The sequence below is a fragment of the Macrobrachium rosenbergii genome, chromosome 53, assembly GCF_040412425.1.
Source record: "Macrobrachium rosenbergii isolate ZJJX-2024 chromosome 53, ASM4041242v1, whole genome shotgun sequence".
NCBI lineage: Eukaryota > Metazoa > Arthropoda > Malacostraca > Decapoda > Palaemonidae > Macrobrachium > Macrobrachium rosenbergii.
The window spans coordinates 55,600,255-55,624,274 of record NC_089793.1 but is presented as its reverse complement, the minus strand read 5'-3'; positions in this window follow the sequence as shown (position 1 = coordinate 55,624,274).

Here is a 24,020-nt window from a genome sequence, read left to right as displayed (position 1 = left end):
TAATAATAATAATAATAATAATAATAATAATAATAATAATAATAATAATAATAATAATAATAACAACATTCTGATTCTTCTCCTTTCCTACTCTCAGTGAATGAAATAGTGAGGGTTCTGGCATGGTGTCTCACTGACAGTGGTACAAAACACCTAGGTAATGGGTTGTTTTATCGATGATGATAGTAATCCGTTGGCTTTCCTTTCACACCTTCTCTGAATGGACAGAGAGTGCTGGCGGAGTAGATTATCTCACTGACAGTGGTACAAAACTAAATTAAGAATTTTTATTGTAAACACTTGTTTAAATACGAATAATTAGCTTTAGTCATGTGGGGTATTCAAAAGAATCTAAATTTTTAAAGTTTTCTTTTTGTTTAATTCTGCAATTCCTTAATCAGAAAGAAAATTTATTTGGTTTATAATAAATATCAAAATGAGACCACTATTATTATAGCTAAAAGACAACAAAATGAGACCACTATCATTATGGCTAAAAGACAACAAAATGAGACCACTATCATCATGGCTAAAAAGACAACAAAATGAGACCACTATTATCATGGCTAAAAGACAACAAAATGAGACCACTGTTATCATGGCTAAAAACACAACAAAATGAGACCACTATCATCATGGCTAAAAGACAACAAAATGAGACCACTATCATCATGGCTACTAAAAAGACAACAAAATGAGACCACTATCATCATGGCTAAAAGACAACAAAATGAGACCACTATTATCATGGATAAAAAGACAGCAACATGAGACCACTATCATCATGGCTAAAAAGACAACAAAATGAGACCACTGTTATCATGGCTAAAAAGACAACAAAATGAGACCACTATCATCATGGCTAAAAAGACAACAAAATGAGACCACTGTTATCATGGCTAAAAAGACAACAAAATGAGACCACTATCATCATGGCTAAAAAGACAACAAAATGAGACCACTATTATCATGGCTAAAAGATAGAACAAGACCACTATTATCATGGCTAAAAAAGACAACAAAATGAGACCACTATTATCATGGCTAAAAAGACAACAAAAGTGAGACCACTATCATCATGGCTAAAAGACAACAAAATGAGACCACTGTTATCATGGCTAAAAAGACAACAAAATGAGACCACTATCATCATGGCTAAAAGACAACAAAATGAGACCACTGTTATCATGGCTAAAAAGACAACAAAATGACACCACTGTTATCATGGCTAAAAAGACAACAAAATGAGACCACTGTTATCATGGCTAAAAAGACAACAAAATGAGACTACTGTTATCATGGCTAAAAAGACAACAAAATGAGACCACTATCATCATGGCTAAGAGACAACAAAATGAGATCACTGTTATCATGGTTAAAAAGACAACAAAATGAGACCACTATCATCATGGCTAAAAGACAACAAAATGAGACCACTATCATCATGGCTAAAAAGACAACAAAATGAGACCACTATCATCATGGCTAAAAGACAACAAAATGAGACCACTATTATCAGGCTAAAAAGACAGCAACATGAGACCACTATCATCATGGCTAAAAAGACAACAAAATAAGACCACTGTCATCATGGTTAAAAAGACAAGAAAATGAGACCACTGTTATCATGGCTAAAAAGACAACAAAATGAGACCACTATCATCATGGGTAAAAGACGACAAAATGAGACCACTGTTATCATGGCTAAAAAGACAACAAAATGAGACCACTATCATCATGGGTAAAAGACGACAAAATGAGACCACTGTTATCATGGCTAAAAAGACAACAAAATGAGACCACTATCATCGTGGCTAAAAAGACAACAAAATGAGACCACTATTATCATTGCTAAAAAGACAACAAAATGAGACCATCATTAAAAGACAACAAAATCACTGTTATCATGGCTAAAAAGACAACAAAATGAGACCACTATTATCATGGCTAAAAGATAGCAACATCATGGCTAAAAAGACAACAAAATGAGACCACTATTATCATGGCTAAAAAGACAACAAAATGAGACCACTATCATCATGGCTAAAAGACAACAAAATGAGACCACTGTTATCATGGCTAAAAAGACAACACAATGAGACCACTATCATCATGGCTAAAAGACAACAAAATGAGACCACTGTTATCATGGCTAAAAAGACAACAAAATGAGACCACTATCATCATGGCTAAAAAGACAACAAAAAGAGACCACTATTATCATGGCTAAAAAGATAGCAACATGAGACCACTATTATCATGGCTAAAAGACAAAAAGACCACTATTATCATGGCTAAAAAGACAACAAAATGAGACCACTATTATCATGGCTAAAAAGACAACAAAATGAGACCACTATTATCATGGCTAAAAAAAGACAACAAAATGAGACCAAAAAGATAGCAACTATCATCATGGCTAAAAAGACAACAAAATGAGACCACTATTATCATGGCTAAAAGACAACAAAAGAGACCACTATTATCAAAAAAGATAGCAACATGAGACCACTATTATCATGGCTAAAAGACAACAAAATGAGACCACTATTATCATGGCTAAAAAGACAACAAAATGAGACCACTATTATCATGGCTAAAAAGACAACAAAATGAGACCACTATTATCATGGCTAAAAAGACAACAAAATGAGACCACTATTATCATGGCTAAAAAGACAACAAAAAGAGACCACTATTATCATGGCTAAAAAGACAACAAAATGAGACCACTATTATCATGGCTAAAAAGACAACAAAATGAGACCACTATTATCATGGCTAAAAAGGCAGCAACAAGAGACCACTATTATTATAGCTAAAAAGACAAAGTTGTTGCTCCTGCATTAAAGTGCGAAAGTAATTAGAAACGGTTCAGCTGAAGTATTAAATTGCAATTGATTACCACAGATGTTTTCGAACGTAAAATTATAAATCTAAATTTAATTATAGCTGTAGAAAAAATGTCCTACATTAATGTAATTGCTTTAAAAGTCGTAACCGAAACCCGTTTTGATTGATTAGTAAATGAACGAAACAAAAGAATTTTTCTTTACTTTCTTTTTTTAATAAATAGTGACATCGGGTATTTAGTTCTAATTTTGACTTATTTGTAATGCAGAAATACAAACCTTACATTTTGTGCAAAGTTCCGGTAAAAATTCGCTATTAACTAAAACAATTCTCTAACAGAAATGATGAAATTGAATACAGACACAGCAGTACAAAAATCTTAACCTCGTTGTCTAAATCACAAAGAATGGAAACAACTCTCATAAGAACTGATGAAATGTGGGACAATGTATAACAGATTTAATGGTACTTGGAATCATCGACGACAGAAAAATATTAATTTTTCTTCTTTATCTTCTCATTTAATGAGATCATCTCGGAGTTCATTTCTCACGAACGTACCGTAAGAAAAGATATTACACAATAAAAGCATAAAATATATTATGGTGTAGAATTAAAGGCAATCAAGATTTAAATACATTTATTATTATTATCATTCTTAGCGCCAACATCTGCACAAGTAGCATTAAAACATTTTTAAGCATATGACTTTTTTCTATTTCATTTTGATTCTGACTTTGCGTTGTCGCTAATAGCTACGAAGTCGATACCTTGATTAAGTGAATCAGCTAAAGAAGATGCCCTTTTATTGAACAGAAATTAATGAGAGATTTATTCAAGTGCGACTCTTTTAATACTGGCTGACACTGACAAGACTTCGTTCGCAGTCCGAGGTAGAACGCTTGCATTTCTGTCAGAAGAACATTAGGTCATTTGAGACAAGAAGCATCATTTTCTGGAAATTTATTTTCCCACCTTTACTGTCTTGATACCTGAAAAAAGCTAAAATACAGAAATAAATGTTACCTTGTCTCCTTAGCCGAGTCCTGCTTATAAAGTTGGAATTGTCTTAAGCACAGAACAAATGCAAGAGCTGGAGGTAATTAAAGTGTGTCCACCGATTTAAATGGAGTAAGTTAAACGTGTGAACTGCTATTGAAATAAAGTAATGAGATGCTCTCTGTGGTCAGAAGGCAATTATATATTGTCTTTAACATGAGATAAAATTATTTTCTTTGCTTTGGTTCGGCTAAACAAAGGCAGCATGAACTTATGCACAATGTATTTAAAGAAGAAAAATTCGTAAAGCTCACTATTATTATGAAGACGTTTGCGCTATTATAATGCACTGAATATTTTTTCCTGCACAGTGACAATTGTCAGGCCTGATAATCAGGAAAAATTCGCATCTGAATTAGTTCCTAATTGTTTTGAATTATATTGTATACAAACTTCCTACGTTCATATGCAATTAAAACTACACAAATCCGGGAGCATTTTTAATTAAATTCTGTTATCCAATTTGAAAGGAAAACGCGATCGTTAAACTTTTAGAGAATAACAGTTGCCAGCAGATATGACTCGGCTGACATTTCAGGCTACATTGTTTTCTCTGGGTTCCCAAAAGGGAGCTGGCTATGAATACACCAGAATCACAGATAATAATACATATTTGTTTGTTTGTCGACGGTAATTAGAAAACTTCGCCATTTTACAGAATAATATTCCAATTACCCTGAATGTCATTGTTCCACAAAAATATATATATATCTCCAGCTGAAATTCGTAGAGTTGACACTTCACTTTTCATAACTGCAGGATATATATATATATATAAAATAAATAATATATAAAAATTGCTATATAGGTTTCTTCTGCTTCTGCAACTGAGTTTTCTGTACTGCCGCTACAGCGTGTAATCAAGGCCACAGAAAACAGATCTATCTTTGGTGTTCTTGGTATAATGCTGTATGAACCGCGGTCCATAAAACTTTAACCACTGCCCGGTGGTGGCCTATCCAACATCCTTGCCAGAAGCATGATCATGGCTAACTTTAACCTTAAATAAAATAAAAACCACTGAGACTAGAGGGCTGCAATTTGGTAAGTTTGATGATTGAAGGGTGGATGATCAGCATACCAATTTGCAACCCTCTAGCCGCAGAACTTTCTAAGTGCAGACAGAAAAAGTGCGGACAGAAAAAGTAACAACAGGATAAAGTGGAGACGGACAGACAAAGCCGGCGAAATAGTTTTCTCTTACAGAAAACGAAAAATGTTTCATATATATCTCTGCTGATTTCTTGCCAGCTTAAACTACATGCAAAGGTCACTAAAAGGCCAAACAGCGTCACTTCGAGTGCTGCAGCTTCTCCAAACAACATGAAATCGGATTATGCACATTACAAATCCGCCATATTGGTGCAATAACCTGAGGTCTTGTGCGACATTTAAATAGAAATTGGTAGGCAGGTGAAAAATCATGCAATTATCATGGCTTTATTTCAAATGGTCATATAAAGAGATCTATTTGTATTCAAATCTTGACAGTTCTTTTGTGACCTGGTGTACTTCAAACTATGACTGTACAATCTTCGCGGTCAGTTAATGAATGGATCATGGATACCCTCCTGTGAAACTTCATAAGGTCTGTTAATTGCATTTTTCTATTCATCTGTTAATTTATGTTGGTACGTCCATCAACGCTGATTTAATATTTTAACTAATATGGTATTATATCTCTATCATTTTGTCATCATTTCTCTTTCTTGGTACGCTAGGGACATTTAAATTTACATACCTATTAATGTAAAGGCTTTATCATTATTGATACCAGAGCAAATCCTACATCTGGCAGAAGGATGCCCAAACGTATGTGCCCATGAAAATCGCCGACTAGCAACATAAATACGAAGCAGAATATTGTGTCGGACAATGCAGGGTCTGTGTCGCGACGGCGTTACTGCTGTGTGGAAGGGAGAAACATGCGGCAAAAGCTGGGTAGTTTATTTACCTCCACTGTAAACCAGTGCCTTCCTTCCAGTCTAAATGTAAAGATTCTGTCTCATATTGGAATTCTTGCTTGAAAACGAGAGAGAGAGAGAGAGAGAGAGAGAGAGAGAGAGAGAGAGAGAGAGAGAGAGAAATGGGAAGTTGTTCTTGTCAGCCAGTGGAAACAACTTACTTGAACAATTTAAGGGTATGCAAGGTATTAAATAGTGTTTTTTATATATTTCTATGATAGAAAATAAATTCCTTATGGTTTCTGGCCCCTCCCATTTCAAGAAGAGATGCATTATATCTAAACCTTTTTGTGTCGGGAAGGATTTCTTGCTGAGCCTTACACTTCTATTACACTCAAAATGCTCGAAGAGATAATTAATTGCACCTCTCAAAGTCGCCAGACGTAAAAAAAAAAAAAAAAAAAAAAAAAAAGCACCCGTAACAAACCTACTGTTATTAGGCTGATCGAGAAAATTGTGATAAAGTGTAAGTATTCCGAAGTAAGTTGGAAAGGAATCCAAAGTTAGAAAGAAGAAAACGGTACAACTTATCTCGGAAAATATATAACCATAAGAGATGAGAACCTACAAGGACATATGACAAAAATAGCCCAGCAAGCAGAAAAAATCCTGAATCTGCAGCAAAAATAATGGAGAGAGAAGAAACCTCTAAGAAAGACAGAAAAAGAGTGTGGCAAATCAAAGTGAAAACTGACGACAATTAATAATAACAAGATGACTGGCGGAAAACATTGCTGGAAGATGTCAAAGAAACGGAGAGAATTTGGAAGAGGATCTGGGACAGGGAATTATCACCAATGAATGATAATGTCTTTTTAATAACACAAGATTACAGCCGAATATAATAGTGTGATTAGTTCTGTATTATTAGTTTATGAAGCCTAACATACACGTACTTACTCTCAAGAAAGCACTTTATCTCAGTGATGGTTCCAAGATTATTCCTCCTTATCTAAATGAAGAACGCATAACGCATTCATGGCCCTACTTATCAGAGTTGATGTTAACAGGAAACTGGTAAATATCACGCATTAACCTTTTTATAATTTCAAAAATAAGATAAACTCGTACATTCTTCAAATACGTTGCTTAAAGTACATATAGATACACCTTATTTCTCTAGTCTCTTCGTGAACACGAAAAGAAAAATGCATTTCACACACTCTGAACCCATCAGCCTTTCCTCAAGGTTGATACATTCGTCTGTCTGCATTCGGACTCCTGATGGATACCTGCCTTGATGGATAGGTCACCGGCATTTACAAGAAGCCTGTAAATGACGTAACTAGATATCATTTGGCTAGATCACACAGAGGTTATGAAAATCAGTTTGATAAAAATTATTTCAACTTTTGTCATTTTTGTCATGAGAGCAATGTATGATTTTCATATATATTTTCCTCTCATCATCAGATGAAATGATATGTTCATAAATATCAAGATCATTGATATCCAATCGTTTTTCTTATACAAAGTATGACTTCGAGATGTAATAAAAAAAATGTATAAACAATTATTTTGTTGATGAAACTGGATACCTCACAAAACTCATTACAAGAATTAGAGAGCACCAACCAACCCCTTCTGCCGATCAGGACTGGGGCCGGCAAGAAACAAGTAAAAAATGCGCCGAAGTTTCTTCGGCGCAATCGAGTTTTCTGTACAGCGTATAATCAAGGCCACCGAAAATAGATTATCTTCCGGTGGTCTCGGTATAATGCTGTGTGAGCTGCAACCCATGGAACTTTAATCACGGCCCGGTGGTGGCCTATCCTATATCGTTGCCATTTTTTTAGCTAAGCAGTTTTCTTGGAGACATTCTGTGCAAAGGTAAATGAAAACAGTGCCTGTGTATTCAGCAAGTCAGTGCTGACGAGGGCCTGGCGTCAGTCTGGCTTCTCATGGAGGCAAAGGGGCATCGTGCCCTGAGTGATGCATTGGCTATGCCGCCGGAAGTCGTCAAGTTCCGGTTAGAGCGTTCGTTCGTTCGCTTTCATGGGGGTGCCATAGAAGGTGTGAATAGTTTAACTTGAGTACAGGTTAGACATTTCAGGATTAGATTCCATTGTGCTCAGATCCCCTTTCCTGGAAGACTTTGTGACTGCCCGTGAGGTGAGCTGGAACTTTATTTTCAAAAAACCTGAATGGGTTTTAATAACTTTGTTTAACTAGTACTGATTCTTTGCACTGGTTACCATGCTGAATATCTTTTTCCTCATTTATTTTTATATGCTATGTCTCTTTGATTTTTATTGATGTTTGTTTTTACCATTTTTAATTTTGTGCATTTCTTTTGGGGTTGGTAATGTGGGAAAAACATCCCACATTTATTTTTCTCTGTGCCTGTTTTTAAAAGCTGTGTTTTTCCTTTGTTTCCTCAGATGTATTGAATAGGGGTCAATATAAATGGAGGCGAATGTGACTTATCATGACTCCGGTCATGTTGACTTATTTTGACTCTTTTGTTGTAAAGACTCAGCTGGTGGACGTTTATAGCACTATGTTATATTTCTTACTTGATTAACTGGGTTAACATATCTGGGATGTAGATATTCCCATTTCATTCCTATTTTGATTCCAATCTACTTGCCATGTTAGATTACTGAATAAATTATACTTTTGTAGACATGTTTTTGCTGTTCCTCCTTAGTTCAGTTAGTGTCTTGGATAACGAGAGAGAGAGAGAGAGAGAGAGAGAGAGAGAGAGAGAGAGAGACAGACAGACAGACAGACAGACAGGAATGTGCTGACCCAGCGATCAGGCGGCCAACGCTACCGTGGGATCTTTGAGAGATAAGTTGATTATGACATTGATCTTAAAACAGATGTGGAAGGATGTTATGACCCTATCTGACCTTGTATAATAGGGTGTAATATATATATATATATATATATATATATATATATATATATATATATATATATATATATATATATATATATATATATATATATATATATATATATATATATATGTATATGTGTGTGTGTGTGTGTGTGTGTGTGTGTGTGTGTGTGTATGTATGTTTATATATATGCATGTATATATATATATACATACATATATATATATATATATATATATATATATATATATATATATATATATATATATATATATATATATATATATATATATATATATATATATATATATATATATATATATATATATATATATATATATATATATATAGATAGAGAGAGAGAGAGAGAGAGAGAGAGAGAGAGAGAGAGAGAGAGAGAGAGAGAGAGAGAGAGAGAAGTGTATGTGACCTCAGGTAAACACAAGTTGCAATGTTAAATAATTGATATTCTGCAATTGATTTACAACATGCAATTGAATTTACCTGTAAGGGAAGCAGAAGTAGACTGACCATCACCGATTACCTGGCAATGCTTTTCACTTTGTTGATTTAGCAAAAGGTTTATCTTACTTTTATTGGGAGTCTCACCCTAATCAAAAGTTAATGATTAAAATTCAGAAATGAAGAATATCTTGGAAGTAAAACTACCTCCTCTCTCTCTCTCTCTCTCTCTCTCTCTCTCTCTCTCTCTCTCCCATGGAGAAAGATTGCTAAAAGTTTCTGTTGCTGTATGATGCTGTGCCGTCCCACATGTAAGTATCGTAGCACTTTTCAAGTTCAAAATATTCTCTTCGTCCCTTTGAAATTAAATTAATTTTTCCAGTACTATTTTGATATAGGGAACTTTGGAAAAATATCTAAAATTAATCAAATGTGAATAAGCGCATTTCTAGCAAAAACTGCAGAAAATGGATTTAAAAAATTTGAAGAGACATAGAAAATCATTCTTGTAGCATATCTCCATTTAAAGGATCCGGTTATGAAGGAGAACTGGAAGTTGTTACCCAACTTGAAAGGGAAGCCCGTATTTATCCGCGCAAGGACAAGATTCGTTGCCCTACATCACATCAAAGGCTTCTGTATTTCTTTACACGAAGGGAATCCATTGTTAAGCGTCTCTCAAATTTTATTTACGTTTCTCAACTTTTGTAATTATATTCTGTTCCTCTTATTCTTATTCGCTCGCTTGTATTTTGGAATAATTCCTTTCCTGTTATTCTGCTTTGTTTTCTCCCATGCAACATTTAGTTCTATCGAAGGGAAGGGAAGGACATTCTAATTTATTTTATTTCTTCTGTTGAGAATAGTAATCGGTATTTTAAAAGAAAGAAATTATCAATCAGTGCTTTGCCAACATTTATCACTAAGGAATTCCAGAAAGATGCGCACATACACATACCTATGTGTATTTTATATTTATACATACAGCTATACAGTTCATACATGCATATATATTTTTTCCCGTTAGTTGTTGTTAGTCATAGGCATTCGGTTTTTTCGTTTGCCTCTTGTTTCTGTTCTTTCCTTCTTCACGACTGAGTATTCTGTTTCGAGTTATAGAGAAAAGGTAGTTGATGATGAATGCCTTGCTTCTTACATAATTCAGCTTTTCAGAATAAGATGCAGCTGAACTTTTGGAACATCAAAAAGGGGTTTGTGCTTTTGTCACCTTCGGCGCCTGCAACGACAGGGAGAGGGAACGCCATCGTCAGAGGTGGCTAAATATTTGATAAATTAGTGTAGTGAAACCTGTCTTTAAAAATCTTTGATAAACCGCCTACAAATGATTTGCTTCGTAGAGCTATCCTCCTGGGTTAGATCCTGATCACAAGAGTTATTGCTTTCCAAAGAAAAGCGCCGTTTACAATTGCTTCCCCCACTCTCGACAAGACACCTAAAACATTAATTTGTATTTGCTGTTAAAAGCTCAGTTGATGAGTTTAACTTGATTTAAAGCTTAATGAACAAATGCACAGTTCTCGTCATTTAAATTAAAGGCTCTTCACAGGGACAGTAATCTTCCAGCTTCTAGTGCATGAGGTAAGAGCCCTTCCTTTCACCCTGTCCCGTTAGCATTTTCCGGAGATGTAACCGGGTACCAGCACCTTTCCCTGAAAAAAAGCGGGACGCCATATCCTAAAAACTAACCATAGAATTTTCTTGAAAATAATCTCATTATGTTTCCCACACCACAGTACGCATGATAACGCTAATCTAATCTAACCTAATTTAACCCAACCTAACCTAACCTAACCTAGGGGCATGGCAAAAAACCGGGGCTGGAATGTGCGTCTTGCTAAATGACCAATCTTGATTTTTTTAATGCCTATGGCTATACACACACACACACACACACACACACACACACACACACACATATATATATATATATATATATATATATATATATATATATATATATATATATATATATATATATATATATATATATATATATATATATATATATATATATATATATATATATATATATATATATATATATATATATATATATATATATACATATATATATATATATATATATATATATATATATATATATATATATATATATATATATATATATATATATATATATATATATATATATATATATATATATATATATATATATATATATATATATATATATATATATATATATATATATATATATATATATATATATATATATATATATATATATATATATATATATATATATATATATATATATATATATATATATATATATATATATATATATATATATATATATATATATATATATATATATATATATATATATATATAAAGATAATGCTTGTTGACATCGAATAAACTGAGACATACTGCGCACTCATTATACCATAGGATCGTAAAGTAGGTAAGCAGTAAAATATATTATACAGTCACGTGAAAATTATATCTGGCATCAGCACGAGACTTTACAAATAAAAATTCTAAGCATGGACTGTTAATATAACGTCATCGTGGGGTCTTTTAAAACGCTACAGAAATTCACTTCTATTCATTTGCAATTCACCTCGAACAAAATCCAGTCCAGCAGGATAACATGTACTAAGTATTCTTAAGAAACTCACCAACCCTGGTACCCATAAACACGTTTTTCTTTCTCGAAGTAATGAATGAGCATAGATATTACACTGAAGCATTAATTTTACTACAATCATGTGTGGCAAATATGCTGAGGATACGTGTTAAAGCACAATAAATATCTTTTACCTTTATTATTATCAGTAAGGGATTCCGTATTCCCCTGTGTCTTTGGGGACTGGCTTCAGTTCTAGGGTATTTGGATGAGTAAGCCCTTTCGCATTTACCTACCTATACCATCCACCAAGAGTAATTATGCAAGTATTGCTGACGGTCTTCCTTTCTTTCTCCGAGATTCAAAACTTCATAGATTCCTAAAAGTTTCCGTACCAGTCGTGACCAATTTGTGGATTAATCTTCCTGATCTTGTTTGGAATCGTTACAACTCCATAAGATCAAACTTTGTTCACATGCTTTTAAAAAGAGAAGGTTCATCTGAGTTCCATTTCATAATTATTTCGTTTTACTCTCTGGGGTTTTCCTGGTTTTTCTCTTCTAAGTTTTACTCATTTAAGTCACTATTTCATTTTCCGCACCGACCGGCTTTCCCAACTGGTGACTGGCCACCAGCATCCTGCTCTTCCAAGCGGGCTTGCGACTAAGCTAATAATGCTAATACTGATAATAATAATGATTGGTATAGTTTCAAATATCGAAAGCGTTTTATAGTTTGCTTTTTTGAAACTCATGATTTATATCATATATGTATAATTTTGTAAAGAAAGTTCTCTCTCTCTCTCTCTCTCTCTCTCTCTCTCTCTCTCTCTCTCTCTCTCTCTCTCATGGTTATCAGAAAAGGCGTTCGTGGTTGTCTTGATTTACTTGCTGTAGATCTCTAATTTCGACGACGATTTTTTAGTTTTAGTTCCTTTGTGAATTGCAGCATTTGAAAAAGCACTCGCGCTGATGTAAGTAGGAGGATCGAAGTGAATAGTGAATGCCCTCATTATTTCTCGTGAATAAGGTTCTCAGAATACTTTACAAGCTTGTAATACCGTGGTAATTGATTTTCAAAGTAACGTAAATAAAAAAAAAAACGAACTGTATGTACAGCAGATGATGTCCGCTTATTGAAAAGCCTATAAAATTACCGATTAAAAGGGACAAGTTGATAGTGAATCTTGCAATTTAAATAAAAATCCATCTTTAAACATTCAAGCAAGGAGTTTAAACGGAACTGAAAGCTAAACTGCCTTGAATTTTGATAAAAACAATATTCCTTCTCCTTATTGTTGCTTGTTTTTTCTTGGATATGACTTCAAGTTGTGTTTATTTTAGTACAGTAAATTCTGAGATTCATGACCCACATAAATTTCGGAGGGCAAATTAGCAATAATTCTGACCACCACACAGGAATCCAGCACTGGATTCACGGGTTCTTCAAATACTGGATCCTGGACAATTGCAGTGGGAAAAACTTTTCTTTTACATAAATAAAATCAGGAAGCTGATGGATGACGCTTTCTTTTATAGAAAAGAAACTTTCAAATGATTTATAGGAGGTCGATTAAAAGGAGCAGCCTGGTGATCTTTGAACAGATAAATCCTTTAATTATGAGGGTGATGAAACTGCTCATTATATTAAAAATAAGTACCTAGATGAAAGGGACTATTTTTCCGAGTACATCTCTCTCTCTCTCTCTCTCTCTCTCTCTCTCTCTCTCTCTCTCTCTCTCTCTCTCTCTCTATTAGGATTTTACCAGAAGATTTTACAAAGTCAGTAAAATAGTGATGATGTGATTATTCGTTTTTTATAATATCTTTGGAAAGTTCCAAAGCCATTTGTAAAAATATTTTATCAAAGGTCTCAATTGCAAAAAGACTCAGTTAGTTCTACATAACTAAAAGATTAGTTATTTCTTTTGTTAGCAGTTGATGGTAAAAAGGAAGAGGTTAGTGTATAAATAAGCCATATATTTTGCTTGTTAGAACTATATGACTTGGCAAGCATTTCATTGCAAAACAAACATACAGCTCATTTTCATATTCTGTAGGTACAAATTACATTAGCCAGTATGTGAAAGTCTATTTGAAATTATTAGAAAAGCATAGTGAGATATTTAAAGACAATATACAATAAACGCAGAGACAAATTTCATGAGTAAAGGCTAATATGCTCAATATCAATAACATGTCTCCAATGTAATACAGTTCTAATGTTGCCAGAAAAACGCATTTTTTCTTACATGGAAACCAGTTGTTTTTCTCTCTTTTATGGTATAGTTTATTTTAGTCGTATTTCCCTAGTATTGCTCATGCTAGACATACCACGTTTTTAGTTTTCTGAAAAGAAAACTATTGTGCCGGCTTTGTCTGTCCGTCCGCACTTTTTTCTGTCCGCCCTCAGATCTTAAAAAACTACCGAGGAGGCTACAGGGCTGTAAACTGGTATGTTGATCATCCACTCTCCAATCATCAACCATAACAAATTGCAGCCCTCTAGCCTCAGTAGATTTTATTTTATTTAAGGTTAAAGTTAGCCATAATCGTGTTTCTGGTAATGATATAGGATAGGCCACCACCGGGCTGTGATTAAAGTTTCATGGGCCGCAGTTCATACAGCATTATACCGAGACCACCGAAAGATAGATCTGTTTTCGGTGGCCTTGACTGAACTCTGTAGCGGCAGTACAGAAAACTCGATTGCGCCGAAGATACTTCGGCGCATTTTTTACTTGTTTTGTCGTTGATAATACTTACCTCTGATCATTGCAGCCAGACAAGTTCCTCAACTGTCATTCCGAAGTCCCGTCTGATTCAGAAGCGATATACCAGATGGGTCTGCTTTTATGCGCTGCATATCCTTTGCTAGATGTGTTCATAACGTAGATTGTCTGAGCTGCAGCTCATGTTGACTCAGAGGCCCTTTATTATACCCGAGGCTTAAGTCAGAAATTCATCATGGAAGCTTCCACTATTCCAGTATCCGAAAGACTTCGCAGAATCGTACAGTGCTCTGTTGTCAAAAAGCATAACTTTGTGATAATGATTTGCGCCAAGGAGACAACACCTTTTTTTATAAACAGCAAGACACCAACATGCTAAGGTACTAGGTGTATTGTGGGCAAATTTATATATATATATATATATATATATATATATATATATATATATATATATATATATATATATATATATATATATATATATATATATATATATATATATATATATATATATATATATATATATATATATTATATATATATATATATATATATATATATATATATATATATATATATATATATATATATATATATATATATATATATATATATATATATATATATATATATATATATATATATATATATATATATATATATATATATATATATATATATATATATATATATATATATTTATATATTTATATATTTATATATATATATATATATATATATATATATATATATATATATATATATATATATATATATATATATATATATATATATATATATATATATATATATAATATTGCCAAGACCAGGAAGAACATTCTTAGACAAGCTTTAAAAAACTCATCATCAGGCTGAAAAAACTGACAAGGATGAGAATCAATAAAATTACAATAAAATGAATTGTCATAATAAATCTTCAGAAGTAAATACAAACTAAAAGAGACGTAAAATAACGAAAATTAAAAACACAAACATAAAAATATGAAAATAAAACTAAAGTGAAATGTAAACAAACTACCACTATAAAGTAAAATATTTAACGACCTAATTGAGTACCTACTATGAAATTAGAGATAGAGAGTTGAATACCAGACGAGTTGTTGTTCAATTCCACTTCATCTTTTTAATAGTCAGCGACTCTGAAATTAAAACAGTCTATTTGAACAAAAAAGACAGTTTAAATGGCAGAAAACCTAGTCCTATCTGTGTTCCAAAATTCTGTGTCTGAGCCAGCGGGAACTAGATCCCAAGTATCGCAGACCACACTGCAACAAGAACAAGTAAACGAACAGGAATTATCCACAGGCAGAGTAGGCTTCTCTCTCAAAAGTGATCTTATTGTAAAATTACAGAAAACAAAACCGGAAACTGATCTGAGGGAAACAACGCTTAGTATTTCTTGCAACTTTTTCGGACCATATAGCTACTATGACCAAGGTAAGGCAATTTAATGTACTTTACATCTTTACTGTACTGTACACCGGTCTGGGACAAAACTTTTCATTTAAAAATTTTTCAGAACTTTGTAAAATACAAAAATGGGATATGAGTTTTCAGAAAAATAATTCTGAAAAAACCATATCTTGATTAAATAAATTAAAATCATTGTAAAACAAAGTGCGTAAAATAAATTTGAGAATTCAATCCCAAGCCAGTAAAAGTACTTTTCCTATAAACAGAGGTCTCAAATTTGCCACTATTTCTGTATACCTGTATATCTAAAAATGACAACTTATTATCCTGTTCCGTCTCACAAGTAAAAGAAATGTTAGAGTGACAAAATATTCTAAAAACAAATCAACATGTGATAATTCCTTAAACACAAGAGAAAGTATCATCTACATACCCTATTTGAAAGCACTAGGGCATTCAGACATCCAAATCCTTTCACAATAACCCATGAAGCAATCTAGGACTATATATATATATATATATATATATATATATATATATATATATATATATATATATATATATATATATATATATATATATATATATATATAGAGAGAGAGAGAGAGAGAGAGAGAGAGAGAGAGAGATATATAGGAACTCTGTCTCTCTCTACCTATTAAAACATATCTTTAGTTTAGGTATGGGCTAAATGGCTATGAGTAAGATGAGCAAGAGAGAGAGAGAGAGAATCTATGGACGCCAAACTATGAAATTACAGAATCTCACCGTTTATGTTTTACCCTTAATACCCTATTCCATTTTGTGTAGCTCCACATAACTACAAGCTAAAATTTGAAAAACTGCAAATCTTTGATGAAAACGAACGTAAAAAAATGAGAAAAGCGAAATGTTTTCATAGTCTGCACTCCAATTTTTGTATGGCACTGCATATCTTCTATTTTCTTTAGTCTTTAAACACACACACACACACACACACACACACAGATATATATATATATATATATATATATATATATATATATATATATATATATATATATATATATATATATATATATATATATATATATATATATATAAATAAATAAATAAATAAATAAATAAATAAATAAATAAATAAATAAATAAATAAATAAATAAATAAATAAATAAATAAATAAATAAATAAATAAATAAATAAATAAATAAATAAATATATATATATATGTAATGTTTGTCGACGTGTGGTTCATTTCAACGCAATGTACAAATTTGGGCCATTTTACTCTGTTCCAATAGAAATGCAACACTGAAGTGCATAACAACAGTACCACGGGTCTAAACTTTATTACCATCTGTCCTTCCAAATCTATTCCTCAATCTATCCATCCATGAAAGGGGATTAAGGCAAAGTGTGTTCAAGTTCGTACCATGATTGTTAAGATAAAAATTCGATTATTAATAAGATGTAATTGTTTTTCATTTGTCTTTTATTTTTTGCTGGCTGGGAAATCTGTCCTGTGGGGCCTAAGAATAGCAGTTCACCTCCACAGGAACTTTTTCTATATTGGAGAAGGGAAAGGAAAGGAAGTGAGGAGTTAGCTAAAGAAATCGGCCATGTGCGTGGTCTCACCCGACCCTCGTCTGTGGAACTTCCTGAGTAGATTAGCGAGTCAGGATGTGAGAGGAGATAAATGGAAATGATGGAAGGATAGAAAAAAAAAATAAAGATGAGAAAAGTGAACTTTCTCAGCAACACATCTTTTGACTCCAAGCCAACTACCAAAGCTTCTTTTCCTCCCACTTTTCTTATTCATGCAAACTGACTTTTTTATTTTATTTTGCATTTATTCTATGACTATTTATCCTTTTTTTATGTTGCTTTTAAAAGTGATCAGAAAATAAGCTGTATGAACCAAAACTTTTATTCTTGCTCTCCAACTTTTGTTTTCTCTGAAGGTTTTCTCTTAAGTATTTCTATTATTTTATATTTGTAAACTCATTTTTCTTCTTTTGTCATGTACAGTATTTCACAGTTTCGCTCCACAGCGATAAAATTGATGAGTCTGCAAAGGTTGAAATGTGCCATATTCCTTTCGCTTGGGAATCAATGTTTAAGAGAACTAATTAATATAATGGTAATGTAGCAATTTATATTCGTGGAGCGGATGGAAGTTTTCGTGTCAGCGCTGCCTCTTTTTCAAACAGAGAAGTTGTTTGTCATGTCTCGCGTGGTCGTTCGAGCGCTTCCAGAGCTTCAGTCTGTGTTTACTCGTTTTATGCCCCGGGACCAACCAAAAGACAAGAATCCTTTCAAGAGAAATTTGTATATTCATCATGTATTCATGTATCTAATAGTATGGATAAAACTAATTAAAAAAATTTGTAAAACCACGCTTTTATTTCAAAATGCACCAAAAAGTATAAGATGAAGCTTTCTGTGATCCACAATGTTAATGGTTACTTACACCTAAACATAAAAGCGTGGGGCGCCTATTTGTCTGACTTCCATACAATCCTATACAGACATATTTAAACTGAGGAGTTTTCGAAAGCAAGATTTCACAGCACGGGTATGTGGGATTAAATCACGCTATGTACCCAGTGATGATGGAAGTTGGTTAAGACCTGAGGAGGTTTGTGAAAGTAATGAAGCCGGTAAAGTGGTTGTTATCAAAGATTTGCATATGATTTGGTTCCATACCTGATACGCTTCCTGAAGAACCACTAAGAGTAGGCTATACACGTCATTGTTAAAATTGCTTGACAATTCGCAATACTAACTTGAAACTTTGCATTCATAAAGCTCCTTCTTTACCTATGTTTGCATGTACACATTGCATCAATAAAGTACGTTTTCAATACAATACATGTCTGTATAGAATTGTATATCTTCTGCATACATTTGTCCTCTGTGGAAGCAGGGCCATACTATCTCTGTGATGTATCCAATTGTGCCATTCACCAGTCCCTTAAATATATCAGTGTTGGACCGTAGCACCACTTTGGTTCCCACGAATATCTTCAGTTCCTTTGGAGGTTCTCCAGTCTTGTTGATGTCTGCTGGGATGATGTCGTGTAAGTGGAAATTTACGAGGTTGTGTGTTGCATCAACCAAATGGTCCTATGATTTGATGGTGTACATTGTGACACTCACATCTTTAAAATGCCGCAGCACAGCAGTGTTATGATCGTGTTCCTGCTTGTTGGTTGGATACACACATAGAGCTTTGTTGATGGCAAAGCCACCGGTCCTGCCAAGGTTGTGAAGTCTTCTGATCTCACGGCACCGATATGTAGTGCATTGAAGACATTGATGGTGTTGTTGCCTTGTTGTTGCATGTTCTCAGTAAGGTCACACTGAGCAAATAGTTGCCAAAGGTATGTTGCTGGCAGCAATTACTGGGGCAGCTTGCAGATTGGATTTCTGGATCTCTTGATGGGAGGCAGCTACATCAAGTCACTGAAGACAGTATATTCAGGTCACTGAAGAATTCGTTGTCTTTGTTCTTCAGTTGCCGCAGTCTTGAGTCAATCATGCATAACATCTGGTCTGAGACTGCTGATATTTCGTCGATGATTACAAACTCAATGTCTTGCCATTGCTGTCCATGATTCTCAGATAATTACAGGTCAATGGTGACATACAGGTAATTCTGCTGTCCTTCTGCATTGGGATCTTCAAGGCAGTATGGATCATTGAACCATGTACTAGGCGAGCTGCTACTTTCTTGCCATTTGTGGTCTAACATCTGTTGATTTGACTGCTCAACAGATTTAGCAAGAACGTCTTGCCAACTCCAGCTCCACCCTTGAAGAATATCAGAGGATGTTCACAAGCACCATTCAATTGTTGCTTCATGTTTCACGTGACCACTGGGAGCATGTCGTGCTGTCCATTGCTCAAGGCTTGTTGTGCCATGTGAAATTCATTGTCATTCATAGCCTGGAGAGGTAATTTTTTCTTCTTTGTCAAGCTCAAGTGGTTCTGCTTTATCAAAATTTTGAATACATGCACTTGGTTGAATGCATGTTCAAGATGTTTGTCTTGTTCTTGATATAACTCCATGTGTATGTTTATTCATGTCAATATGGCATGTATTGCACTAGAAGACTGTAGATGTAATTTTGCTTATCTGTGGTTGCTACAAAGTGTGGGACTCAAATTATGGCAGGTGTAGTTCCAACGAACATCTTTGAATTGTCCGGTAGTGCGATTAGCTGTCTTTGAGGTAAGCGTTCTTCATTAATGTTTATTTCACTGTTGTCAAGCTGTCTTTCATAGTAGGGCTCGAATAGCATCATGAACGCCATAGTGTTCATGTTGTTGAAGTCAAACTGTGGATGTTCCCTTGGGTGTTTCTAATATCCACCGAACATGTTCACCCAGTACTCATTGGCTTGACCTGCCCCATCGAAAGTCAGCACTTTGTATCATTCTCCTGGCTTGTGCGTATTTAGGAATACTTTCCTCCTTGAGCGCTCCTGCATTTTGAGATGACATAGCTGAAACACACTTTCATACACAGACACTTGCCGTTCCTTCATTATTCTCATGCAGGTCTTGAAAAGTTTTTGTGAGACATCAGTTTCTTCACACCAGATTTGTCATATGGCTTCTCTGTTGGCTCAGACTTGGAAATGTACTTCACATTGTAGTACATAATTGACTCGTTGGATCTGCATGGTTGCATGTCCATATTTGCTCTCCTCAGTTTGAGAAGAGTTAGATTGTAGGTACTGACCCACCTGTCTTCATATCTTTGCTTGAGTAAACATGCGTTTGCCTTGTTGCATGAATTCATTTGTGGAAGGTTCCACAGTGTGCATTTGGGCACATATTTGTTGAGGAAAGTTAAATTGGCATACTGATGATGTTTGGTCATTCTTCTGACATGAGTGTGTGTGTTGATGAACCTGGAAATTTTTCACCAACTTGAAAAATTCTGAATTCTTAGGCAGCAATTCACAGGAGCAGACCTTAGCAACTTTTTCAAGGTATGTTGATGTTTGAATTGGTTGATGATCTTCAATCCATATCACCATGTGCACATGTGGACTTCCTTGATTTTGGAACCCTATACGCCACCAATCATCCTTCACTCGGTCTCCAAATACGTGAATGCTGTTTTTGATAAATGTCACGAGTGCATACAATCATATCATGAAGTGCTGACTCACAGTCCTGGATAAAGCTCGATTAGTCATTGAGCACTGTTGAAGTCAAGATTATTTGGATCTTCATCAGGTCATCCATAGGCAATGAGAAGAACCCTTCGGATGTCAAGCCAGTTCAGATCATTGCAGCTGGATGTCATGAAGTATGTTGGTGATCCGATGCATCTAAACTGCGCAATTAGATCATTAATGGTAGTACACCAGTAGGCTGCTGATCCTCTCAAATTCTTCATGTACAGGTTAGGGTTTTCAATTCTACTTCCCTGTTGGTCTTTGACGTTTCTTCCACAGGGTGCTATGGTCATCTTTACTCGGTAGTACTCAAACATTGTCAGGGCATAGAAGAGGTAGTCATTTTGCTGGAATTGTAGGTTAGTTCCGAGGATTCTGGATTGATAGTAATCCAATGGTGTTTTTTGAACTGGTCTTTCCTGTTTCAAACCATTGACGTCATATGGGAAGAGATAAAACCAAGCGAACTCCTCTGCATTTACTTCATGAACTTCGTTAACAATGTTGTCCCTGTTCTTGCATTGAATCTCATAAACATTGTTCAATATGTCTAGCTCATCTTCAACATCAGGTTGTACACAGTGTATTGGTAGCATAACTGATGTTTATATACTTACAACCTGAGCCTGTGGCACTTGATTCAGTTGCATCATTCAGTAGCTTGAGTGTGCAGTGTTTCTTCCATGTGTGCAGTATACATGAGCTTAAGTCGAGGATGCACATCAACATAGGTGATGGTGTATTGGATATTGCGAGAATTAGTTGACACTCTATAGATTTGATGTAGTTCTTCGATGGCGTCACATTCAATTAGGCATGCTCTACTGTTTGCAGCGCTGGCTCTCTTTGGTCAACATGAGTGGGAATCTGAGAAGTAATACTTGTTGTTGTAGTGGATGACTGTTTGTGCTTTTGATGCTGCTATTAGGTTGCCTGCTGAATGTTTAGAAAGTAATGTATTTAGTGCTGTGAACAGTGCCATACCAAAGCCTTTGTCCATCTTGTCTTGTAGGCTTCCAAAGAGAGATGGATCATCATTGTATTCAATGGCGAATGACTCATTAAACATTGTGATGTTGTTCTCAATGGTTTTGAAGTTGCTGACTTGCAAGTATCCATTTGCATCGAGCACATTAGCTGGCATCAAAAGTCAAATTGTTGCATAAATGGCATCGCCTTCAATCATATTTGTATCCAATGTAAGTGTGGCCCATTTGGCTGGATTGACAATGGCAGGTCGTATGATGTTGGCCAACGCTATAGCACAACATTTTAAACACCCGCGCAGCCAGATGTGAATATGACAGTATTGGCCTGATGCCATGATGAGTGAACAATTCTCGCAATGTTGTTGATCGCCATGTATGCGCTTGCAGGTATGTCTTGGTGGTCCTCAGCAAACTGAGTTGCCTGTGGCATGTTCATGTGAATCATATCCTGTTCATTGATATGAGAATTTTCATTGATAATGACATCTTTGTAGAGAGGGTTGTTTAAAATCAACCACTGTAATGCATTGTAAACCCATTCACTGGATATTGAGAACTCATGTGTAATGTTGAGGTTTTCCAGGTGTTCAGTTATGACGGCAAGCCCCATGTGATCCTCTGATCTTGGTAGCATATTTGGTAGCCTTTTGTACACTTTGTAGAGGTCTTGTGCAAAGAGTGCTGCTTGTCCACGGAAATTCTACTGACCGAAGATTCCACTAAATTTTACAATTTTCATGAATGGTACTACTCGGGACAGTAGGCACTTCTCTGCTTGTGATAAGATGGGAATATCTTTGGGAATTATACCTGAATCCAAATTGTTCCAGTGTGCTTTTGATGGTCCTTCTCTTTTATTGCTCATGGCATGTTTTCTGCAGCAAGAGCACAGCAACAGTGATAGTTTGGTTGTTTATGAAGGCAGTAGATATGATAATGCAGCAACTTTGTATTTAACTGTGTAAATCTGATTTCGATAATAGTGTTTGTTGCAGATTTTGCATGTTTAATCGCAGAATTTATTGATCACATTCTTGAAGGTGGTATTAAAACCAATCAGTTCTTGGACTCTCTGTGCATGGCAGGCACACTGGACTTTCAGTCGACTTTCACATTGCTCAGCTGTTTCCTCAGGTCTGGATTGTGAATGGCGAGCATGGTCAACTTCCGAATGAGCTTCACGTTGATTGGAAATTCCATCAACTCTGGCTCTGTTTGCTCTGCATGGTCAACTTCCTATTAAGCTTCATGCTGCTCAGCCATTTCCTCAACTCTGGAGTGTACTTTTCATGCACATTGGACCTCTGATCGAGTTTCAGGTTGATCACCTGTTTCCTCACCTCTGGATTGTGCTAGTTGCACATGATGGACTTCAGTCAACTTTCTGTTGCTCACCAGTTTCCTAAGTTCTGGATTGTGCGTGGAGTGCACAGTCACACATGATGGACTTCCAGTCAACTTTCATGTTGCTCACCAGTTTCCTAACTTCTGGATTGTGCGTGGAGTGCACAGTCGACTTCCAATTGAGCTTCATGTTGTTCAGCCATTTTGTCAACTCTGAACTGTGCTTGCCATACATGATCGACTTCCAATCGAGCTTCATGTTGCTTGGCCATTTCCACAACTCTGGACTGTGCATGGCGAGTGTGGTCAACTTCCACTTGAACTGCATGTAGCTGGACCGTTTCATTAACTCTGGATCGTGCTTGTCACACACGTCGGACTTCCAACAGAGTTTTACTTTGCCCTGGTGTCTCGTCTAGCAGGTGTGTGAGATGTTGCTCCAATCTCTGGCATTTTACTGGATATGTTTCAGCTGCTTGCTTTCCCCTGTATTTTTGCCTTCCCTTGTGCAGTCATGCTTTCTTTGTGTAACAGTTTCTTTTTGTTGTCTTT